An 11,388-nucleotide genomic window follows, 5' to 3' on the forward strand; every position below is an offset into this window, starting at 1 on the left:
TCCATTACATGTTGAAAACTTTCAAAATAAAAAGATGGGGGAATAGAACTCCCTATAAGCAATTGAAGCAAGTGTAGGCATTTGCATTATTTACACTGATATTTTTAGAATTTGCCACAAAGTAAATAAGAAACTAGTACCCAGAAACTTTTTAATACAAAAGAGGCCTCTGCCACCTTTAAAGGTGCTCAGGCCTGGGCTAGCCCAGGTCAAGAACAGTGGCAAGAGAAAGTTCATCACTGTGGGAAGAGGATGAGTTTTGGTCATTACAGGTGAGTCAGGGCCACCTCTCTAGATTCCTCTTCAGTGCAGCTGGCCGTTTCTTCTGAGGATCAGAAAAAGAGAAAAGCCAAGATGATCACATGATAATGGAAAGAGTTGGGCCAGAGCAATAGCACAGCAAATAAGGCATTTGCCTTGCAATTGGCCAACTCGGGTATGATCTGCATTGCATGTGGCCCTCGAGCTTGCCAAGTGTTTTTATTGAGCTCAGAGCAGAAGTCCTCACTGCTGGCAGGTGTGTCCCCCAAAAAAGACAAGGGAAAGAATCCTGATTATGAACTTCTGGGTCATAGGAAAAATGCTGCAATGAACTACAAGTATTATGGGGCAACTATATAGAATATCTCCGTAAAGCTGAAACTACAGGACAGCGGGGAGAGCACTTTGCCTGCAAGCCACTGATCCTCTTTCGAACACCAGCATTTCTAATGAATGATCTCTGAATTTAACCAGGAAGCATACCTGAACATCGTCAGATATGGCCCAATGCCAAACCCACACAAAAACTAAGAAAATGTCTCATTCTCAGCATAACCCTCTCAAATACCAATTGAGATCCCCCCCCCATTTTTTAAATTTATTTGTTAGGGCCCACACAAGGAGGTGATCATGTAACTCTAGGCTGTGTGCTGCAGTCACTCTTCAGGGGGCTCGGGACTCACAAAGACTCCATGAAGTCATCACAGATACAATGATTTTCACAAATTTCATAATCACTACAAATATTTTTGTCCTTTCTTTTCTCTTCATTTTTTTATTGTGAATGTTTGCTCTCACTTGTCTAGAAACATGTATTATGATCAACTATACGATACATACTCTTTAAATAAGGTACATTTTAAAAATGGAAAAAAAGTTAATATAGCTAACCAGATAACACGGAGACAAAATCCACACACTGCAGGTGGCGTATGTAGTTTTTATCTTTGATCTTCATATGGTTCCCCATCTCTGAAAGGATCCATCTGACTAAAGAGTCCAGAGTAAACTTTGGGCAGTGCTACAGTTTGCAATTCCTCCTCTAACGGCCTTCTGTACTGCCTCATGGTCTGCCAAGTACCACTCTGAAGAGCACAAAGAGAAGTGTCAATGCTGTGTGGACAAAAGGAAACAACTGAGACAATTTGAAAATGTCTAAACAGTGGTCGGCAACCTGCAGTTCGCGAGCCACATGTGGCTCTTTACACTTTTAATTTGGCTCTTCTGTGTGCCAGGCGGCCGCTCCAGGAGTCAGGACTCTGCTCCTAGCCTCTGTCAGTGCACGCCCTGTGTGGCTCTCAAAATAAATTTCAATCGTGGCTTTGGCGAGATTTGGCTCAGTTGAAAAAAAAGGTTGCCGACCACTGCTCTAGCAGGCATCTGCCTTTGACATCAAGGCCTTGGAATGTACAACTATTTTCCAAGTCCTGCTTTGCTTTGCTCAACCTGAGGTGCTTGTCCATCCAGCAGAAAAGCCTGGGTCAAAATGGTCATAATGGGTCTGTTGCTGTGCTGGGTCCTGGTCCTTTAAGACCCCACTGGAATTATCTGTGATGCCATGGATTCAGAGACTTCAACCCACCCCATCAGGGGCCTTTTTCTGTTTGGTCACATCTTGCTGCTTTTCAGGAAATGGGTGCATCGAGGTCTGGAGGGACAATTTGTCCTCAAGTCTTCTATGGACCACTCAGAGCACCCTGTAGATTCATGGACTCAGCCAAGTGAGCAGTGTAGGCACCTCAAGGAATTTAGGGAGTAGCAGCCTACAGAGAAGGGACAGAGCGAGAGCGAAGAGAGCTTGATATTGTGTTTATTACTGTGGATGAACCAGGATCATCTTGATGGACAAAAGTTGCTAGGAGAAAATTTATAAAAAATATTATAATAACTCAGATATGTGATAGATGCCTGTTAAGCACTTCTCCACCCCCCAACATGACCAGATACAGATGCCTGTAAAGCCTTTCTCCACCCCAACTTCTTGATCCCTCTCGAACTGGTATTTCACCTTGAGGCATGAACAGCCTGCTGCCCTTCCTAAATGGAACTTGACATATTTGGGCAAAGGAATGAACTTCTGCTCGCTTCTTCAAGGTTCTCACCTTTTCTTTTGAAAAAGGACAAGTTCGCCCTCTGATTGGAAATGTGTTTAACCCCAGACTAAGGAGGTTCCCTAAACCTACAAAATATACCTTCCAAGATTAACCAGGGTTTCCAGTTTCAGTGTACGTGACTGTTCCCAGAGCCCCAGAGACCTGTAATAAACCCACTTTGTTTTTGCATTCTTTGAAGGTATGCTTCGTGGTCTTTATTGAGGAAATGGGCTTTTCCTAGACCCTGGGCTTCCCCTTTGGGCCTCGGGGATTTTCTGAACCTAGGGCCACCCCAGGCCCTAGGCTCATTGGTCTCCTTTTAACAAAGTGACTGAGAAAGAGGTGGGGTGGGAGACTTATAGGGCAACCTAGGGGCAACACTTGACTTGTGGCCAAGCAAGATCTATGATGACACCCCAAAACGAAGTGGTTGTGGAAGAACACCGGCTAGAACAATCTCATGAGGGAATTTTTAGAAATGGCAGTGAATAGAGCCTACCGAAAGGATTTTGGTGGGGTTCCTCCCAAATGGCTCGTGTAAATTGGGGGAAAGAAATTAAAGCCAGAAAAGGGGAAAGTAAAGTCAGGAAAGGGGAATCTGACCCAGGCCCATGTCCCCAGTGGCCAGACAGGTGAGCAGTGAGGTTTGCCCACCACGATTACTGGGGAAGATCCACTTCTGGCCTAAGTGTAGGGACCTGCACTGCTGCAGGCCTACCAGCAGAGCAAGTGTGTAAAGATGTTGCACCAGAGTCAGCCCATATACTGCGCTACCAGGCCCTGTGTGGTGCCCAGCATAGAAGCAGGGCCCAAGGCTGCCATTTCTTCCCTGTAGAGCTAGGACAGCACTTCTGTCCCTCTCATGGCCAGGATTCCAACTCACTTCTGAATGCCCAGAAGAGAAAGTAGTCTATGGCTGTGCATCCACCCATGTGGATCTGATCTGGTGCCCCGGGTTGCGCCTCATGCATTTCTAGCCCAGGTGCAGTCACTTCTGGCCAGGGCATGAGGATGGGCTTTTCTGTACTCAAGAGTGTGACTTTCTTACAGGGCTTCCTAAAAGGACCTTGCTAATGCTCTTCAGTAATAGTCCAGGCAGAAGATGGGGCTGCACTTTCTAATGCCCATATGGGATAAGTGTGAGCTCAGAAAGTCACACAGTGGTGGGAGAGTAGTGTGCAATCCCCAGGACAAGAAAAGCTCAAAGATGTTTCAGGAAGGAATTTTGTGCCAGATGTGACATTTCGTAGGAATAGGTTGGATGATGAAATCGTGTGTGAGTGTGTGCCACATGAGACAGTGCTCAGGGGTTCTCCTCACTATGTGCTCAGAAAGCCCTCTTGACATGATTAGTTGACAATATGGGATGTCGTGCATAGAACATGGTTTGACGAAATGGAAGGACAATGCCCTCCCTATGGCACTATCACAGTGGCTCTTGGATTGTGCTGGTTGAGACAACTTGGTCCTTAATTATTTTGATTGGTTTTTTGACAAAGGCACTGGTTATCAGCCCTCACTCCAGGCACTGTGCTGTTGGGTCATTTATGGCATTTCACACAGTGTTGAGTTCCAGGGTTGAGTTATTGGTAACATGGGCCCTGAATTTGGAGGAATCTCCATATTGCTTTCCATAAAGGTTGAACTAGACGGCATTCCCACCAGCAGTGGATAATAGTTCCTTTCTCTCCACATCCCCGCCAACACTGCTTGTTCTCAATCTTTGTGATGTGTGCCAATCTCTGGGGTGTGAGGTGGTACCTCATAGTTGTTTTGATTTGCATCTTCCTGATGATTAATGATGTAGAGCATTTTCTTTTGGCCATTTGTATTTCTTCTTTGTCTGTGTCTGTCCATTTCGTCTCCCCATTTTTTGATGGGATTAGATTTTTTTCTTGTAAATTTTTATCAGTGCCTTGTATATTTTGGAGATTAGCCCCTTGTCTGATGGGTATTGGGTGAATAGTTTCTCCCACTCAGTGGGTGGCTCTTGTATCCTGGGCACTATTTCTTTTGAGGTGCAGAAGCTTCTCAGTTTAATATATTCCCATCTGTTAATCTCTGCTTTCACTTGCTTGGAGAGTGCAGTTTCCTCTTTGAAGATGCCTTTAGTCTCAATGTCCTGGAGTGTTTTACCTACGTGTTGTTCAATATATCTTATGGTTTCGGGTCTTATATCGAGGTCTTTCCTTCATTTGGATTTAACCTTCATACATGATGGTAGCTGGGGGTCTAAGTTCAATTTTTTGAAAGTGGCTAGCCAATTGTACCAACACCACTTGTTGAAGAGGCTTTCTTTGCTCCATTTAAGATTTCCTGCTCCTTTATCAAAAATTAGGTGATTGTATGTCTGGGGAACATTCTCTGTATTCAAGCCTATTCGACTGATCTGAGGGCCTGTCTTTATTCCAGTACCATGCTGTTTAGATAACTATTGCTTTGTAGTACAGTTTAAAGTTGGGGAAAGTAATTCCTCCCATATTCTTTTTCTCAATGATTGCTTTAGCTATTCTAGGGTTTTTATTGTTCCAAATGAATTTCAAAAGTGCCTGATCCACTTCTTTGAAGAATGTCATGGGTATCTTTAGAGGGATCGCATTAAATCTGTACAATGCTTTGGGAAGTATTGCCATTTTAATGATGTAAATACTGCCCAATCCATGAGTAGGGTATGTGCTTCCATTTCCGCATGTCCTCTCTTATTCCTTGCAGCAGAGTTTTATAGTTTGCTTTGTATAGGTCCTTCACATTTTTAGTCAAGTTGATTCCAAGATATTTGAGTTTGTGTGGCACTATTATGAATGGGGTTGTTTTTTTTTATTAATGTCCATTTCTTCCTTATTATTATTGGTGTATAGAAAAGCCATTGATTTTTGTGTGTTAATTTTGTAGCCTGCCACCTGGCTATATGAGTCTATTGTTTCTAGAAGCTTTTTTCTCTTTTTTTCTTTTTTTTTTTTTGTTTTTTGGGCCACGCCCAGTGGTACTCAGGGGTTACTCCTGGTTGTCTGCTCAGAAATAGCTCCTGGCAGGCACAGGGGACCATATTGGACACCGAGATTCGAACCAACCACCTTTGGTCCTGGCTCTACTTCTTGCAAGGCAAACGCCGTTGTGCTAACTCTCCGGGCCCTCTAGAAGCTTTTTCATAGAGACTTTAGGGTTTTTTATGTACAGTATCATGTCATCTGCAAATAGCGAGTGCTTGACTTCTTCCTTTCCTATCTGAATTCCCTTGATATCTTTTTCTTGCCTAATCGCTATAGCGAGTACTTCCAGTGCTATGTTGAATAGGAGTGGTGAGAGAGGACAGACTTGTCTTGTGCCAGAATTTTGAGGAAAGGCTTTCAGTTTTTCTCCACTGAGGACAATATTTGCCTCTGGCTTGTGGTAGATGGCCTTAACTATATTGAGAAAGGTTCCTTCCATTCCCATCTTGCTGAGAGTTTTGATCAAGAATGGGTATTGGACCTTATCAAATGCTTTCTCTGCATCTATTGATATGATCATGTGATTTCTATTTTTCTTGTTGATGTTGTGTATTATGTTGATAGATATACGGATGTTAAACCATCCTTGCATTTCTGGGATGAAACCTACTTGATTGTAGTGGATGATTTTCTTAATGAGGCATTGAATCCTATTTGCCAGGATTTTGTTGAGGATCTTTGCATCTGTATTCATCAGCGATATTGGTCTGTAATTTTCTTTTTTGGTAACATCTGTCTGGTTTAGGTATCAAGGTGATGTTGGCTTCATAAAAACTATTTGGAAGTGTTTCCGTTTTTTCGATTTCATGAAAGAGTCTTGCCAGCATTGGTAGAAGTTCCTCTTGAAAGGTTTGAAAGAATTCATTAGTAAATCCATCTGGGCCTGGACTTTCGTTTTTGGGCAGACATTTGATTACTGTCTTAATTCCCTCAATAGTGATGGGTGTGTTTAGATATGCTACATCCTCTTCATTCAACCATGGAAGATTATAAGAGTCCAAAAATTTATCCATTTCTTCCAGGTTTTCATTTTTAGTGGAATAGAGTTTCTCAAAGTAGTTTCTGATTACCCTTTGGATCTCTACCATATCAGTAGTGATCTCTCCTTTTTCATTCCTAATACGAGTTATCAAGTTTCTCTCTCTCTCTTTCTTTGTTAATTTTACCAGTGTTCTATCAATCTTGTTTATTTTTTCAAAGAACAAACTTCTGCTTTCGTTGATCTTCTGAATTGTTTTTCAAGTTTTGACTTCATTGATTTCTGCTCTCAGCATTGTTATTTCCTTCTGTCTCCCTATTTTTGGGTCCTTTTGTTGAGCACTTTCTAATTCTATGAGCTGCGTCATTAAGCTCTTCATGTATGACCCATCTTCTTTCCTGATGTGTGCTTGCAAAGCTATAAATTTTCCTCTCAGTACCGCTTTTGCTGTGTCCCATAGGTTCTGATAGTTTGTGTCTCCATTATTATTTGTTTCTAGGAAGGTTTTGATTTCCTCTTTGATTTCATCTCAGACCCACTGGTTATTCAGTATTAGGCTGTTTAACTTCCAGGTATTAAAGTTTTTTTTTTTCTTGGTCCCTTTGTGGTTCACATATAATTTCAGGGCTTGTGGTCAGCGAAGGTATCCTGCAAAATTTCTATCCTCTTGATATTATGGAGGTATGTTTTATGTGTTAGCATGTAGTCTATCGTGGAGAATGTCCCATGTACATTAGAGAAGAATGTGTATCCAGCTTCTGGGGGTGGCATGTCCTGTATATATCTACTAGGCCTCTTTCTTCCATTTCTCTTTTCAGGTCTAATATATTCTTGTTGAGTTTCAGTCTGGTTGACCTGTCAAGTGTTGACAATGCTGTGTTGAGGTCTCCCACAATTATTGTGTTGTTATTGATATTCTTTTTCAGATTTGTCAACAATTTTATTCAATATTTTCCTGGCCCCTCATTCGGTGCATATATACTTAGGAGAGTGATTTCTTCCTGCTGTACATATCCCTTGATTAATACAAAATGTCCATCTTTGTCCCTTACAATGTTCCTAAGTATAAAGTTTGCATCATCTGATATTAGTATGGCCATTCCAGGTTTTTATAGGTGTTGTTTGCTTGGATGATTTTCCTCCAGTCTTTTATTTTGAGTCTATGTTTGTTCTGACTATTCAGGTGTTTCTTGTAGGTAGCAGAAGGTTGGATTGAGTTTTTTTTTTTTTTTTTGGTTTTTGGGCCACACCCGGCGATGCTCAGGGGTTGCTCCTGGGTATCTGCTCAGAAATAGCTCCTGGCAGGCATGGGGGAACATATGGGACACCGGGATTTGAACCAACCACCTTTGGTCCTGGATCGGCTGCTTGCAAGGCTATCGCCGCTGTGCTATCTCTTCGGGCCCATGGATTGAGTTTTTTGATCTATTTAGCCACTCTGTGTCTCTTAACTCGTGCATTTAGTCCATTGACATTGAGAGAAGGAATTGTCCTGGGAGTTAGTGCCATCTTTATATCAAAGTTTGGTGTGTCTGTTGGTCAGTCTTGTCTTAAAGTAGGCCGTTCAGTTTTTCTTTTAAGAATGGTTTTGAACTATCATAACAATGTGAATGAATGAGGGAAGTAGAAAGCCTGTCTTGAGTACAGGTGTGGGGGTGTGGAGAGGAGGGAGATCTGGGAAATTGGTGATGGGAATGTTGCACTGGTGAAGGGGGGTGTTCTTTACATGACTGTAATCATACAACTATAATCATATTTGTAATCATGGTGTTTAAATAAAGATAATTATAGGAGGCAGTGCGCCGCGACCGGCTCCAGGACGGCTGGGAAGGCCCGGTGGGGAAGGTGGCTCGGGGGGCCCCGGCCGCGGGGACCTCGCGTCCCCCGGTCGGGCCCACTCCCCCCCCCCCGAGTGTTACAGCCCCCCGGCAGCAGCGCTCGCCGAATCCCGGGCCGAGGGAGCCAGACCCCTCCCACGGCACGACCGCTCTCCCACCCCTCCCGCTCCCCGGCAACGAGGACGCGCGGGGGGGGGGGGGCGGGGGGGCGGGGCGGACTGTCCCCAGTGCGCCCCTGGCGGGTCGCGCCGTCTGGCCGGGGGGTTTTCCGAGGATGTCGGCCACCCACCCGACCCATCTTGAAACACGGACCAAGGAGTCTAACACGTGCGCGAGTCAGGGGCTCGCCCGAAAGCCACTGTGGCGCAATGAAGGTGAAGGTCCCGGCCGCTGCCCCCCTTGGGGGATCCCGGCGGCCGGGCCGAGGTGGGATCCCGAGGCCTCTCCAGTCCGCCGAGGGCGCACCACCGCCCGTCTCGCCCGCCGCCGCCGGGGAGGTGGAGCACGAGCGCACGTGTTAGGACCCGAAAGATGGTGAACTATGCCTGGGCAGGGCGAAGCCAGAGGAAACTCTGGTGGAGGTTTCTACCTCCCAGCAGTTGCCGGCCGCTGTGATGTTTCCCCACCCCCCCCAGAGGAATGCAAACTTCCCCAAAGGCAGAGCGAGGAGGCCCAGTACACACCGCAGAGTGAAAGTACGAAAGCATTGAGTATATATCCAGATGTACCGCATGTACTATACACGCGCGCGCACACACACACACACACACTCTCTCTCTCTCTCTCTCACACTCACACCACCCCACGAGTTCCTGTTTATTTCTTTTTCTGTTATGTTGCTTGTTTGTTTTAAATAAATGCCTATATATTATCCTGAAAAAAAATAATTATAAAAAAGAATGGTTTTGAGTCTGTAAAGTTTCTGAGCTGCTGTTTGTCTGTGAAACCATGTATTGTTCCTTCAAACCTGAAAGTGAGTTTTGATGGGTGCAGTATTCTAAGCGAAGCATTTCTTTCTTTTTTTTTTATGGCTTTTGGGGTTACTCCTGGCTATGCGCTCAGAAGTTGCTCCCGGCTTAGGGGACCATATGGGACACTGGGGGATCGAACCACGGTCCATCGAAGGCTAGCGCAGGCAAGGCAGGCACCTTACCTCTAGCGCCACTGCCCGGCCCCGCGAAGCATTTATTTCATTGAGTTTTGTCACTATGTCCCACCACTGCCTTTTGGCCTTCAGTGTTTCCAGTGACAGGTCTGCAGTAAATCTCAAGGATGATCCCTTGAATGTAATTTCTCTTTTTGATCTTGCTGCTTTCAGAATTCTGTCTCTATCTGTGGGATTCGTCATTGTGACTAGGATGTGTCTTGGGGTGTTTTTTCTGGGGTCTCTTTTAGTTGGTACTTTTCAGGTGTGCAGGATTTGATCGCATGTATTCATTAGCTCTGGTAGTTTCTCTTTAATGATGTTCTTGACTGTTGATTCTTCCTGGAGATTTTCTTCCTAGGTCTCTGGGACTCCAATGATTTTTAAGTTGTTTCTCTTGAGCTTATCATAGACTTCTATTTTCATCTGTTCCCACTCTTTGAGTAATTTTTCCATTGTTTGATCATTTGCTTTAAGGCTTTTTTCCAATTTCTTCTGCTGTTTGGAATTGTTATTTATCTCATCTTCCAGTGTACTAATTCTACCCTCAGCTGCTGTTAATCCGTGGGAAAGCTCAACCATGTTTTTCTTCAATTCCTCTACTGAGTTTTTCAGACCTGTTATTTGATCTGAAATTTCAGTTTGGAGTTTTCTGATTTCTATCTTCATATTCTCTTGATTCTTATTAGTGTTCTCTTCTATACTTTCTTTGAGTTCTTTGAACATCTTCCATATTGCGATTCTAAACTCCTTATCTGAGAGACTGACTAGTTGGTTGGTCATGTTCAAGTCATCAAAGTTGTCATCGTCATTCTCTATGTCTGGCACTGGCCTGCATTGTTTCCCCATTGTCACACTTGTATTGTGAGTTTTCTACGTGTTCTGGTTGTATTCATTGGCTAAATGATGGCCAGGAAGTGAAGCGGAGTGGCCATGCTGCTCTGGTTCCACCCTTTCTGTGCTTGTAAACTCACCTCCAGGGAAGGCTCCAGGGAAAGCGAGCCGTCTGCAGATGGGCCACACACAGGATGAAATCAGGCCGAAGATGGAGCACAGCACAGAAAACAGGCACATAGGGGTGCTGGCATCTGAGTTCCAGCAGAGTTCAGCGGCTTCCCTCTTCTGGGCCTGTAAGCTCACCTCCAGGGAAGGTGAGCCGTCTGCAGATGAGCCACACACAGGTTGAAATCAGGCCGAAAGTGGTGCACAGCACAAAAGACAGGCAGATAGGGGTGCTGGCATTTGAGTTCCAGCAGAATTCAGCGGCTTCCCCTTTCTGGGCTTTAAAGTCAGCCATTTCTTTCTTTTTTTTTTTTTTTTAGTCAGCCATTTCTTACTCACTCACTCGCTCGCTGGGTAGCTTCAGAAGGCATTTTTTTTTTGGTTCGCTTCCCAGGGCTATGAGGAGAGCTTGAAGGATTCAGGAAAGAGAGAGGAGCGCAGGACAGGGTTCTCTTTAGGTCCTCAGTTTCCTCAGAAGAAGCACAGCAGGGCGGAGACTCCGCAGGTGAAGCAAACAGCACTTCACCTGGCAGTCCCCACAGTCAGCCATTTCTTACTCACTCGATCCACCAGTACATATTTTAAGGACCCCAGAACCCCTTTAAGGTCTGAGACCTGCCAGTGGTGACCCAAGAACATGGATTCAGGAGCCAAGTCTGAGCACATTGGGGGCCATTATACCAAACACAGCAAACAAAGACAAAAGTGGCCTCAAATAACAGAGTCCAGGACCCCAGCCAGGAGCCACGCCTTGACAGTGGGGGGATGCACACTCCTGTCCTTCCCCGCTGTCCTGCCCTATGCTCACACTCTCCCCCTACCTGGGAACTGGACTTCCGATGGGGCAGCTCCATCTTCACCAGTATGTATTATTCCAGAAGAGCAGCAGAAAGGCAGTTTGCATGAATCCCTATAGGGAAGACACAGATGTGAGTACTGTAGAAGAAAAAACCCTACCTGACAGGAAGTGCCTGCAAAGACCAAAATTGCCAGTTGGTCCGCACTTCTGGGCACCAGCTGAGGTCCATGAGAACATACACAGACAGAAACTCCTTTCTCTCCTAGAAAACAGAATGGTCTT

Source organism: Suncus etruscus (assembly GCF_024139225.1).
Source record: "Suncus etruscus isolate mSunEtr1 chromosome 15 unlocalized genomic scaffold, mSunEtr1.pri.cur SUPER_15_unloc_13, whole genome shotgun sequence".
Taxonomy (NCBI): Eukaryota; Metazoa; Chordata; class Mammalia; order Eulipotyphla; family Soricidae; genus Suncus; species Suncus etruscus.